Genomic DNA, 13,686 nt, shown 5'->3' with positions numbered 1-13,686 from the left:
AGACTCCAAAGAAGCAGGCAGAAGTCCAGGTCACCTATCCACGCAGTGGGATAGCCTTCTCTCACCGACATGAGATACTACACTCATACATGGATGAGTTTCAAAGCAGATACTCATGTGAGAACACAGGTTCTGTGGTTCTGTGTGTGTGACATGTCCAGTAAATCTAGGGAAATAAAATAGACTGGTGCTTCCCTAAGTGCAGAAAGGTTGTGGGGTGGGTGTGGCTGCTACTGGGTCTGACCTTATTTTGGGGGCAGCAAAGGTGTTCTAATGTTGAAGTGTGGTGATGATTGCCTAACTGTGCAAATGTTAAAAATAATCCAGTGCTACACTTTAAGTGAGTAAATTCCAGGGTTCAAACTATAAAGCAATTGGGCTATTTTTAAGGATTTTTTTTTAAGCGTGAGGCCACACTGTCAGGTCACAGTGGACCTCAGGGAATGCGTGAGGAGCCGTCTTCAGTTTATTTTAGGGAAAAAGTGGCAGTGGGTAAGAGGCAAGGTAGAGAGTTAGAGACACTCCACCAGCCCAGGTAAGATGGCAAGGGTGGGGCTGAAGCAAGAGCAGGCCTGACAGAGTACGTTTGTCACCATGGAACGGAATTAGAGAATTTTAGGAATAAACGTTGGGCCAATGGTGAAATAGATGAGGGCAGTTTTAAACAGAGCAGCAGAATGGCCAGGGAGGTGGAAATAAGGGAGAGGAATCACTGGATGTCGTGCATGTTAAATTAAGGACATCCCTGGGACACACCGGAACATCTATGGTAGCATGAATGTTTTCAATAGCTCTCTGCAGCTTTTAGGATAGAATCCTCAGACCTGTGCCTCTACCCGGCTTATGAGGAACCACACACTTGGTCTTTCCTGCCAATCTCTGTGTTACGAGCTCTGCTAGCCCTGCTATGTCTTTATTTGACATGCATTCTCTATTTTTGAGAAACATGAACACCCCAATTACAGCCTACTCTTTCCAGCTTGCTCGAGCGAGCGTCCTTCCTTTGGGGAAGCCACTGCAGATTCCAGGCTGGAGTGAGTGCTTCTGGGGCCGCGCTCTCTGCTCCAGAGCACTTACTTTCCTCACCACGTGCTTAATGGGATGATTATCTGATCAATGCCAACTCCCTCTGACTGTTTCACCCTGAACATTACCTACTTCCACTCTGGTGAGGTATCTGGAACACAGCAGATGTTAACAAACATTTCAAAGCCAGGCCTGGTAGCTTGTGCCTGTCATTCTACTACTCTGGGGTGGAGGTGGGGAGAGGGGTGTGTGCGGTGAGGCAAGATGGCTACTGTGAGATTAGGGCTAGCCTGGTCTACAGAATAAGATGGTGTCTCAATACAAACGAAACTAAAGGTGGGGGAGGTGGTTTGGTCTGTAAAGTGCGTGCTATGGGAACACGAGGACCTGAGTTGGATTCTCAGCACTGCAGAAAAAGCCAGATGTATTGGTGTGCATGCAATCACAGCATAAGGAAACGGGAGACAAGGCTCTCTGCAGCAAATACAGCCTAGTCCATAAGTCACAAGTGCTGATGAGAGACACTGTCTCAAAAAACAAGGTTTTTCCAGGATATGACACCCGAAATTGTGGTCTTCAAATGATGTGTGCATGTGCACATACGCACACATGCACACACACATACACACACACACAGACAGACACAGACACAGAGACATACATACAGATACACACACACACACACACACAGACAGACACAGACACAGAGACATACATACAGATACACACACACACACACACACACACACACACACACACGCACGGGCAGTGTGTGTGTGTGTGTGTGTGTGTGTGTGTGTGTGTGCAGAAAATCCAAACCAAATCTTTTCAGGTAATTGTCAAGAACTTGTTTTTCCAAATAAAACCTTACTATGTGCCATGCCTGGTAGTGGCCAAATAGTCTTTATAGAAATACTTATTGTTTGTATGCACCACAGTGGTACACATTTATACCCTGCCACTTATTGTTACCAAGAAAACTCATATCCCCATTTTTAAAAAGATGGGTCTCACTATGTAGCCTTGGCTGTCCTGGATCTCACTATGTGCTAGACTGACCTCAAACTCACAAAGATCCTCCTGCCTATGCCTCCTGAGGCTGAGATTAAAGGTGTGTGCCACCACACCTGACAGAAACCCACATTCTTGAATTGGTCAACTGAGAAGACCTGCTTCTTCCATTTGTTTATAAAATGTAAGATACAACTCAAAAGAATAAAAACTCTGCTATATAAAACTAATGAATGTTTATTGTCTATCCGTAACTGACTTACAGGGTCATGGTGGGAAAGGTTGATTGAAAAGAACTAGGAATTCATGACTCAGTGGACAGAGTAGATTCTTTGTAAAAATTAATTTTATTTTCAATAATGTCTTGAGAGTGTGCGTGTCTGGTGCCACCTGCATGCCTGGAGCCCTCGGAAGCCAGAAAATGCATCTGACTCCTGAGGTTACAGATGGCTGTGAACCTTACATAGGTGCTGGGAACACAACCCAGATCCTCTGGAAGAGCAGCCAGTGTCTTAACCACGGAGCCACCTCTCCAGGTCCTCAAACTAAATTCTGATTAAAAATACTTTCCTCCTTGTGTGTCAGCTTACAAACACCTCTAAGTTTATCTCTAGGGAACTGGGTGCCCTCTGTCCTCCACAAGCACCCGCCCTTACCCAGACACATCGATCCGATCCTCCCAAACAAATAAATAAAAATTTCTGCCAGAAACTTGATGTGCCAGGGAAGGGGGATATCCAAGGGGAGACACACCCTCTCAGAAGAGAAGGGAAGGGCGTGGGGAAGGGTCTCTGTAAGGGGGACTGAGAGGGGGCAGCATTTGGGATATAAATAAATAAATAATAGCAAAATTACATTTTTTTTTTAAAAAGATGCTTTGTTCCTAACATTAAAAAGAAAAATGGATAGCACGGGGCAGGGAAGAGTCACAAGCATGATAAACACTGAGGTGGAAGTGTGCTGCTGTGGAAAGATGTCCAAAACACGCAAGCCTATTAATGAATGGGCATGCCACGGACGCTGACAGATCTGCCGTCCTCATACGGGAGGGAGTGGCCCCCAAGGGCTGGCTCCTGTGTTTAACGACTGGGTTCCCAGTCGGTGGGACTGTCTGGGAAGTCCTGATGGAGGAGGTGTGTCACTGGGGGTGGACTTTGAGATTTCAAAAGACTTGACATTCCCAGTTAGCTCTCTCTGCCTTCCGCTTGTGGATCAAAATGTGGACTCCTGGCTGCTTCTCCAGCCGCATGTCGCCATGCCTTGGTCGCTCCGCCATTACAGACTTTATCTTTTTGGGATCATAAGTTCCACAAAACTCTCTCTTTTATACATTTTATACATGGTAACTTACTGCAGCAATAGAAAAGAAACAAATTCAGGATCTAAGTTTTAAAAAAAGAGCGTAGGTAGTTTTCACATTTTCTTCCTTCCTTTCTTTTCTTCCTTTTTTTTTTTTTTTTTTTTTCTGAGATGATTTCTCCGTGTAGCCCTGGCTGTCCTGGAACTCACTCTGTAGACCAGGCTAGTCTCGAACTCAAAAATCTGCCTGCCTCTGCCTCCCAAGTGTTGGGATTACAGGTGTGTGCCACCACCGCCATATTTTCTATTCTGTATTTTCCAGTTTTCCTACCTCTCCCCTTTCCCTGAGTTGGCAGCTAACTTTAGTCTGAGATGCTTTATTGCTTTGGACTATCTGTTAAGCCCATGTTGGGAGCATATATTCTTAGGCATTTTGAGCACTCAGGTTCTTTCACAAGCCCACATGACCTAATGAAGGTAGTCAGAGTCAGTGGGAGAGTGTAGCGGAACGTTAAAGTTAGACTCTGGGGTCCTCGATGGGCCTCTGACCCCAGCATGGCCCAGATGCCTAACGGGCAATAGCTGTGGGCCTTGCTAGGCAGGAAGGCCTGGGATACGTACGCCAAGCAGGGAAAAGCCAAACTGACACACAACCCTTCCTTCCCTGCTATTTTTACTTCCTTTTAAGGAAAATTGTTTATTTTTATTTTATGTGTGTGTGTCTACATGTATGCATGTGTACTACATATGCATTGCCCACAGAGGCCAGAAGAGGGCATGAGATCAGCTGGAACTGGATTTACAATCAGTTGTCAGCCACCAGGTGAGTGTTGGGAATCAAAGCCAGGTCCTCTGAAGAGCATCCAGTGTTCTCAACCCTATGCCATCTCTCCAGTCCCCATCCCTGCCATTTTCAGTATATGCATTTATACATTTCAGGCCCACTGTTTTCCTGTTATACATTAAGTGGGATATTTTTAATTTAAAAAAACTGTTCAGTTGAAGATGGAACCCAAGACATTAGGGATGCTAACTAAGCATTCTACCACCAAGTCATACACCCACCCCTAATTTAAATTTTTTTTTTTTTACTGCAACACAGAGTAAGAAGTACATTTTACAAGGAAATACTGTATATGCAAGTATTTATTTGTGAACTTGTAACTGAACCCAAATATTAGGAATGATTTTTTTTTTTTTTTTTACTATATGTGATGGTTCCTGATAATTCTTGTCTTTTTAAAACTACCCCTTAGGGGCTGGAGAGATGACTCAGCGGTTAAAAGCACTGGTTGCTCTTTCAGAGGTCCTGAGTTCAGTTCCCAGCAACCACATGGTGGCTCACAACCATCTGTAATGGGATACAATGCCCTTTTCTGGTGTGTCTGAAGACAGCGACAGTGTACTCATATACATAAAACAAACAAAAATAAATAGATAAAAATAAAACTACCCCAATAATGATTCTCTACAATGTTCTGGAATCATTGAAAGAATCTTGTGTCTATTAGTTGTACAAACGAATGGATTCCATTATGATTTTTCATGCATGTAATAGAACATACTTTGAATATATATACTCTCAATTACCCTTTCTCATCTCTTCTCCCACTGGTCACCTTCTCTTTATGAAAATAATCTCCTCTACTGTCATATCTTTTATAAACATCTACATTCTGCATATGGGAGAAAAGTATTTAAGTCTATATTATTATTATTGATATTATTATTATTATCATTATTATTAAAATCTTTTTTTACAGTCCAGTCATTATTGCCCTCCCAGTCCAAATTCCATTGTGGATGAATCCTCATTTTCTCTTCCTGCCCACCCGTGGATGGGCATCCTGTAGCTCAACTATGGGAAGAGCACCCCAATAAACCTGCGTGTGGCTGGACACGGTGGTGCACACTTTTACTCCAGCACTCAGGAGGCAGAGGCTGCCTGCCAATCTCGGTTGAGTCTGAGGCCACCCTCATCTACATAGAAGCCCCAGATCAGCCAAGTCTAATAGTGAGATCTGTCTCAAGACAACAACAAAAAGTGGGGTACGGAGATCTCTACCTTTTTAGTTTTGAGACAGAGTCTCTGTGTAGCCCAGGCTGGTCTGCAACTCACCCAGGTTGGCCAGGATGTTGGGGGTCCTCCCACCATAGCTTTCTGGGTGTGGGGGTCACAGGCAAATTTCTCTATGCTTGGCTTAGTTATCTCTGGTGTATCCTAATTTAGATCCCCTGGGTACATAACCCAGGGGTGGACAATGTGGCAGCCTCGTTTAGATTTTTCGTTTTTAGAACCTCTGTGCTTATCTCCATAGAGACTGGACTAATAACCCAAAGGCTCTGCTGCCATTTGCTGTTTGTTTTCCTGGAGACAGCCATTCTGACAGGGGTGAGGTGACCCTCACGCAGCTTAGATTTGTGTTTTCCTGGTGACCAAGCACGGCAAACACTTCTTTTATGTATTTATTCTCCATATAAATGTCTTTTGAGTCATTTTGTTCAATTCATTATTTTTAGGGGGATAGTCAGGGTCTCGGTCTCTCTCTCTCTCTCTCTCTCTCTCTCTCTCTCTCTCTCTCTCTCTCTCTCTCTCCTCCCGAGACAGGGTTTCTCTGTGTAGTCTTGGCTGTTCTAGAACACACTCTGTAGACCAGGCTGGCCTAGAACTCAGAAATCCACCTGCCTCTGCCCCCCTGAGTGCTGGGATTAAAGATATGTGCCACCCCTTCCCAGTAAATATTTTTCATTAAAGAATTGTACTTCTTTCTCTTTGGCAGTGCTCGAGTTGAGCCCAGGGCTTGGTAGTCAGACACTCTGCCACACACTTCCTTTTGATTTAAAGATGGCCACTCATAACACACGAATATAAGGAAACCTGCTGTGTATGACAGTCTGTGTGGATGGGGGGGGGGGTCTACTAGAGACACACTGACCCAGGAAGCCAGTTCTGGGGTGGGCCACAGGGAAGATGTGAAAGGCCGCAGTTGCCTTTGAACACAAAAACGGCGATGAGACAAGTAACGTATGTGGATTCAAGAGGCTGGAAAGGGCAAGAAAACAGGGTCACCCCTGGAGCCTCCAGAGAGCTGTGCACCCCTGCCAAGGGACACCTTCGTGTCAGCCCAGTTGAGACCATGTCCCGTCATTGGCTCCAATATTGCAAGAGAATAGATTTGTATTTTTAAGGGGAAATATGGGAGAAATGAGAAAAGGAAGAAGAGAGGGATGAAGTGAGAGGATGGAGGGAGAAAGAGCGTACTCGGCCCGACACGTGGAGCCCTCAGAACTATGAGCGTGAGCAAAACAACCTTTACTAATGGGTTTTGTTTTTTCTGTGTAGCCCTGGGTGACCTGGAACTCCAGGCTGGCCTAGACATCAAAGATGCCCACTCAATTCTGCCTCCTGAGACAGATTAAAGGCATGTACCCTCATGCCCTTCTGCCTTACTAAAACAAATTAAAAAAACAATCTTAAGGGGCTGGAGAGATGGCTCAGTGGTTAAGAGCACTGACTGCTCTTTCAGAGGTCCCGAGTTCAATTCCCAGCAACCACATGGTGGTTCACAACCATCTGTAATGGGATATAATGCCTCTTCTGGAGTCTCTGAAGGTTGGACATTGTATCTGTGAAGTGGCTTATTAATAGTGTAGCAAGCCGGGCGGTGGTGGTGTGGCGCACGCCTGTAATCCCAGCACTCTGGGAGGCAGAGGCAGGCGGAGTTCGAGACCAGCCTGGTCTACAGAGCGTGTTCCAGGACAGCCAGGGCTATACGGAGAAACCCTGTCTCGAAAAAAACCAAATCCCAAAACCCAAAAACAAACAAACAAACAAACAAACAAACAAACAAACACACAAACAAAACCAGTGTAGCAGTGGCTGGACCACAGAGCCCTTCCACACTGCAGCTCTGTTTTCTCCCACTGCTCCATGTTGGGAGAGCGCTCACTCTGTGAGGATGCCAAGATCCCTCCGCTGTAATGAAGTCCCTGCAGTCGTTTTGCAAGCTTAGTTTTTGGAGGAACTTTTATGAAGACAGAGCTGACATACAGCATCAAAATAATCAAATAGAAAAAGCAAACAACATGATGCTCTTTGCCATGGTTTCTTTGAACACATCTATTCTTTTTGCTGGAGATGGTTCATTTTTCTAGTTTGCTTTATGTCCCTAAGGCAAAAAACTGTGAGGTAGAACCATTAGTAGAAAGCCACTACAACCCAAACAAGACCTCGAGCCATTTTGTGTGTGTGTGTGTTTGTTCATTTTATTTTCATCATTTTGAAATGGCATGGCTGTGATCTGATTGTAAACCGCAAGGACACAACAGAATTAAGCCTTACAAATAAGGCCTAGTCTCTTAGTGCTTAATGAAGAGGACTGCAGAAGACACCTTGATTAAAAGCGAGCTTGCTGGCAGAGCACAGTGGAGATGGGCACCTGTGGTGTTTGAGGAATTAACACAGGCAGCTCGAATTCCTGGAGAGACAAGTGGCACTGATTAGCGATAGAAGAGGACCCAAAGGAGAACCGCCTGGAGAGAAAGGCCGGCCTCTCCTGGGCCGAAAGGAGGCCTCGGAAGAAGAGCAAGCTAAAAGGAAGTGAAGGTGAAAAGATCCCACAAATGTTCTTAATGACTACTTCTTTGGTTGGTGGGTGGAGTCTTTTTCCCCTTCTCCAACTAAAATGAAAGGGGATAAGAAGATGTTGTCTCAGGATGGTATGACTATCAAGATTTTGGGGTGTATACAGGAGAGGCTTAGAGAACACCTTGGGGATGGAGCAGGTGGCGGGACACCATAGAGTGGGCAAGCACAGCTGACGGTACGAACAGGAAGACATGAAAGTGGCAGCCAGCAGAATCTCCCTTCCAGCAGGAGAAGGCTGTTGAGCTGTATTTGTCAAGCAGAACGAATATGTGGGCAGCTCAGAATGTGCGCACAAGACACACCCATTCTTTGCAGAGCATCTACTTAAAACTCAATGGGATTCGTTATAAGGGCAAAGTAGTGGGAGTGGAGAGGTTTTGCTCCACAGCAGGAGCTGGCCAAGGCGAAGGCAGCGAGGGAAGCCCTCTGCCAAGGCACTCTCTGTAAAGATCTATGGCTATGGAGAGGCTGAGCAGCAGCCTGCCCAAGAGGCAGGAGTTTCCTTATTCAGCATGCTAACATGAAGTCCACTGACTCCCTTGAGCCTGATCCTTTGTATAGAAATGACAGCTGCTTGCAAGGCCCAAGAGCGGTTTAAAGGGATTCTCTGGAGGCTGAGGGCGTTCCTAGGCAGGAACAGGCAAAGGAACCCCTAAGTGAGAAGGGACCCCAGGGATGTTTGAAAGTTGAGTGTAGTGGCCTTCACCTGTGATCCAAACCTTGAGAGGCTGAGGCAGGAGGTTCATTGTGAGTTTGAAGCCAACCTGATTTACAGAGGGAAGGAGGCGCACGCGCGCGCGCGCGCACACACACACACACACACACACACACACACACACACACACACACAGACACACACACACACATGAGTAGAGCTTGTAGAAAAGAAATGAAAACAAAGGGTAGAAAGTCTGGATGGGGCCGGGCGGTGGTGGCACACGCCTGTAATCCCAGCACTCTGGAAGGCAGAGGCAGGTGGATTTCTGAGTTCGAGGCCAGCCTGGTCTACAGACTGAGTTCCAGGATAGCCAGGGCTATACAGAGAAACCCTGTCTCGAAAAAACCAAAAAACCAAAAAAAAAAAAAAAAAAAAAAAAAAAAGAAAGTCTGGATGGCTCCCACCATCTTTCACAAACATGAATTTGTTGAGATGACTGGGCAAAGTCAGTTTATTTCAGACATGGTGTCAGGGTCCTCTCTTTCCACCAGTGTTGGTCAGAGGCTAGGCCTGTTTGGGGCTGTAATTCCAGCCACTCAGGATTCTGAGGCAGAGGGATCACCTAAATTCAAAGCTAGACTGGGCTGTGAAGTGAGTTCAAAGCTAGCCTGGGCAGCTTAGCTAAACTTAGTCTTGCAAACAGAACTGAGGTCTGGGGATGTGACCCAGTGGAAGAGAACCTGTGTAACACACACGGGCTCCTAGATTAAATCCCCAGCACTGAAAACAAAAGGACACAAAACCAAAGTTAGCCAAAAATGTGATTAGAGCAAGGTTCTGGAACCCAGTTCTAGAAATATAGTATCAAGCCAGCGTATCATCACATCAACGCTGCCTCCTCAGAGGTGGGGCCTGAACAGTGGGTGGGTCAGGGCACCGAGGATAAGAATCCTCATATACCTTATGGTAGCTATGGGTGACTTTCTGCTACAGGGGACAGTATCTGCTATGATCTGGCTCCAGATGAGAGGGCTGAATATTTAATTGAGCCAGTTCCTACAACCACAAAGTTAAGACAAGAGAGACGCCCATTTCCAGGTCTATGGCACTTAATCTCTGTCCTGTTGACTATCACTCGGCCCACAGGGGCAAAGCTTGCTAGGGCACAAGAAGGAAGCTTGAAAATGCATCTCCCTTTCCCCGGGCTTGAGCCAGAGATGCTGGCCAGAGCAGAGTCTGTGCGTGCAGGTGTAGTGGTTAAATTGGTCGGTTTGCTCCTGGAAGTGTGTAGCTGAAGGACAAAGAACCTCAGGGAAAGCCACACACGTAACGCAGAAGGTAAAAGTTACAAAGATATAGAAAACCAACACAACTGGGGTCTGTAAAAATCAGCTTAGAGCGGTGGTTCTCAACCTCCCTATTGCTGAGACCCTTTAATGAAGTTTTTTGAGCTGTGGTGACCCCCCTTCTCCCCTACCTCACCCCATCCCTGTCCATAAAATTTGTTGTATTTCATTGCTGGAATTTTGCTACTGTTATGAATCATTATATCTGATATGTGACCCCCATAAAAGGGTCATTTGATCCCTAGAAGGGTCATGCCCTGTGTGTCACAACTTAAGAGTGTACAGCACAGACCCTGAACTCACCATATATATCAACATCAACCTGAAGAACTCAAGCAAAAGCCATCCCGAAGGATTCCCTTACCCTCTGCAGGTCTTTGAGGCAACCCAAGTGGTCCAGATGGTCTCCTCTGTCTGTTGCTTTAGGAATCCAGTCTCTCCAGTCAGTCTTCTGGGAGTCTGTTTCTAGTCGTTGTCGGTGGTCTCCTGGCAGTAACCTACAGACTGGTGTCAGTTCTCACGGCTGTGGACCCTGAAGCCACCCTCCCCATCTCCTTCAGTCCACTTCTGCCTGTCTAGGAAGACAGTCACCCGAGCTGCAGAGAGGTTTTCTGGAGATTCTAAGAAGCAGACGGGCTGGAGACCGAGGAAAACTGTCTTCCAGCCTCAGCTCAAGGCTCGAAGGCAGGAGGGACATCCTGCTGCTGCTTAATATTTACTGAAGCTTTAATATACATGAGAGAAAAATGATGGCATGATCTTTAGCCTCTGGGGACTGGGCTGTCTTCATTAAAAGCTACAGCTCTGGCTTCCCACAGAAGCAGAGCAACAGTTAAGGAACATCACACTGGCAGTGATTGGCTGGTGGGATTGCACTCAGCAAGTGAATTTTTCCAGCAAGATGGAGAGGCACTCCCTGCTTTCTGCCCTTATGTCCCCGAAGCACAGGTTCAGCTTCAGTTATGAGGTTATTAAACTTTTAACTCTCACCACTTGCTTGCTTATTGAGTCTATAAACTCTCTCTCTCTCTCTCTCTCTCTCTCTCTCTCTCTCTCTCTCTCTCTCTCTCTCTCTGAGTGTGTGTGTGTGTGTGCACAGCCTACTATGTGTTAGGCACAAATCAAGTGCTAATAGCTGTTAGTAGGACGAAGAAACGGAGTCTCAGCCTGTGGGGATGCAGGGAGTATGTGCATGTGTAGGGGGCATACGTGTAGGATTAAAAAAAAAAGGTGTTGCTTGAGCTAAATTTTGAAGATGAGTGGGAGTTAACCCAGTGGAAGAGGGGGAAAAAAGCATTCCAGGAAGAGGTAAAAACACATGGCAGGCATGGAGCTATATGGAGACTTCGCCATGACTTAGAGCTATGAACTAGTCCCTGGTGCCGGACAGAAATAGGCAAGGAAATCTGCACTCACAGGAATTAGCATTGATGTAGTACACCTAGAATATTTGTTTAAAAGAGAATATTCATTTGAATTAAGGGAAGTGGGGTTGGGTGGCAGGGAGGGGAGTTTGGCCAGGGTGCTCAGAGACAATCCTGGTACAGCCCAGGGCCGACCAGTGAGCATGCTCTGACCTCTCTCCGCTCTCCAGCAAGGAGCTGTCCCACAGCCTAAGGCCTGGCAGGGAGTGACCATGGGAACCACTGGGCTTTGTCTACGGGAGACATGAGCTTACAGAACAAACACGAACAAGAGCAAGAGGGCAAGGCTGCAAATCACTTAGTGTTTCAGTGAGAAGACCATAGCAACAGGAACAGTCTCCATCAAACGGAGGTCAAAGCATGTCAAGGGCTCGGTAACTCGTAACGTGCTATCCACATAGATGACTCGCATAAGGAGGCAAGAGTGCGTGTGACCAGTTTGCTCGGTACGCACGGGTAAGGGAAACTTTGGCAGGGGTTGGAAGATGAAGAAGATCATCTTAGCAGTTAATGGTCAGTGGATACCTGGGAAACGTCACACTCAACTGACCGCCATGGATAGCTTGTCTCCCTGCATTCCCCAGGTACTTTTCCTGCACTTTATATTTATAGTAATTGACGAAATGCAGACTGATTTTATGCAAACTCCTTGAGGGCACGAAGCCTCCTGTTTATACAGCACAGCGCTGGCAGGTCAGCAGCACTTAGGGTGCGTGCGGACCTCTGAGAGGATTGCCGGGAGTGGGGAAAATGGAGAGATGCTATAATGGAAGCCAGTGCCTCTCAGTCTAAAGCTGGTAGAACAATTCCAATCAGAACCTAGTCATTAAGAATGAAAGGCGGAGCGGATAATGATGTTCCCATCAGATGTGAATAAGTGGATCTGGGGAAGGAGGAGGCACCGCTAGACAGGCATGTGGCACCGAAAGACAGCAGGCACTGTAGCAGGAGAGATGGGAGTCTATGATCCACTGAGGAGCTGGTGTGCTGGGAGAAACAAGGAGCTCTGGAGAACCGACCTCAGGAGGTTTTATTATCCATGTTCCAAGAAAAGGAAGCACTTAAAAGATACATGGGTAGTGTTGGGGGAAGAAAATGGCCACAACGGGGTCAGAAAATCCACGGAAGATCCAAGGCTGAAAATCCGTCCCTATTTGTGTGAACTCTGGTGGGGGAGGGGCATCCTCCCCTTATTTCCCTTTGGAATGAAGCGAGTTTTTTTTTTTGTTTGTTTGTTTTTTTTGTTTTTTTTTTTGTTTTTTTTTTTAGAAGATTAAGGTCACCCGGTAACACCCATCACACACAGGCTATGCTCAAGCACTATTCTGACAGGTTTTGAAATTTACTGTTTACTCAATACTAGACATTAGGAGATTGAACCGAGGATCCAAGGTTTAGGGAGCACTTAGATCAATCAAGTATCTTCCCAAGTTATCAGGGAGTGTGATACTCAGAGTCCTCAATGAAAAGATCAGGATAATAATAAGTAATAATAATGATTATATTAATAATAATAATAATAATAACACTCCAACAAGAAATATCTGAGAGACTTTTGGCCCAGCACTTAGGAGACAGAGACAGACAGATCTCTGAGTTTAGGCCAGCCTGGTCTATAGAGCAAGTTCTAGGACAGTCAGGGCTATACAGAGAAACTATGTCTTGAAAACAAAACAAAATAAAACAAAACAAAACAAAACAAAATTAAATGTCTGAATTAGGACAAATGTTACCATATTTGCAGGCTTGGTCTCAGTTTTATCTTAATACACACACACACACACACACACACACACACACACACACACGCACATATCTGCCTGCTGAACTAATGAGGGGGGTTAAGCTGAAAGGATATTATAAACAACCTTATATCAGATGCTAACCAACAGGAACTCTGTCAGATTTGCTTGCTGAGCTATGCATGAGGTACTACAACCATCTGATATGGAAAGGAGCTAAGTGTTTGAGGAAGACAAAGCCCAACTAATGATTGGTCAGTTAGGTTTCCTTGGTTACCCAGTTACCTAGTTTCCTTGGTAGCTTCCTCTTCTCACAATGTAATCCCAGGCACCCAAAGAAACATTTCTTTTTATCTTTTTTTTTTTTTTTTTTTAGAAAATGCCTAGAACTTTTTCTATGCAGCCCAGGCTGGCCTTGAACTTGAGATTCTCCTGCCTCTACCTCCCAAGTACCAGGATAACAGGCATAGATTACCATAGCCAGTGTGGAAATACAATGTTTTCTTGGCTTCGTTTTTCTGAGACAATCTCT

Source organism: Apodemus sylvaticus, chromosome 3, assembly GCF_947179515.1.
Source record: "Apodemus sylvaticus chromosome 3, mApoSyl1.1, whole genome shotgun sequence".
NCBI lineage: Eukaryota > Metazoa > Chordata > Mammalia > Rodentia > Muridae > Apodemus > Apodemus sylvaticus.
This window is presented reverse-complemented; position numbering follows the sequence as displayed.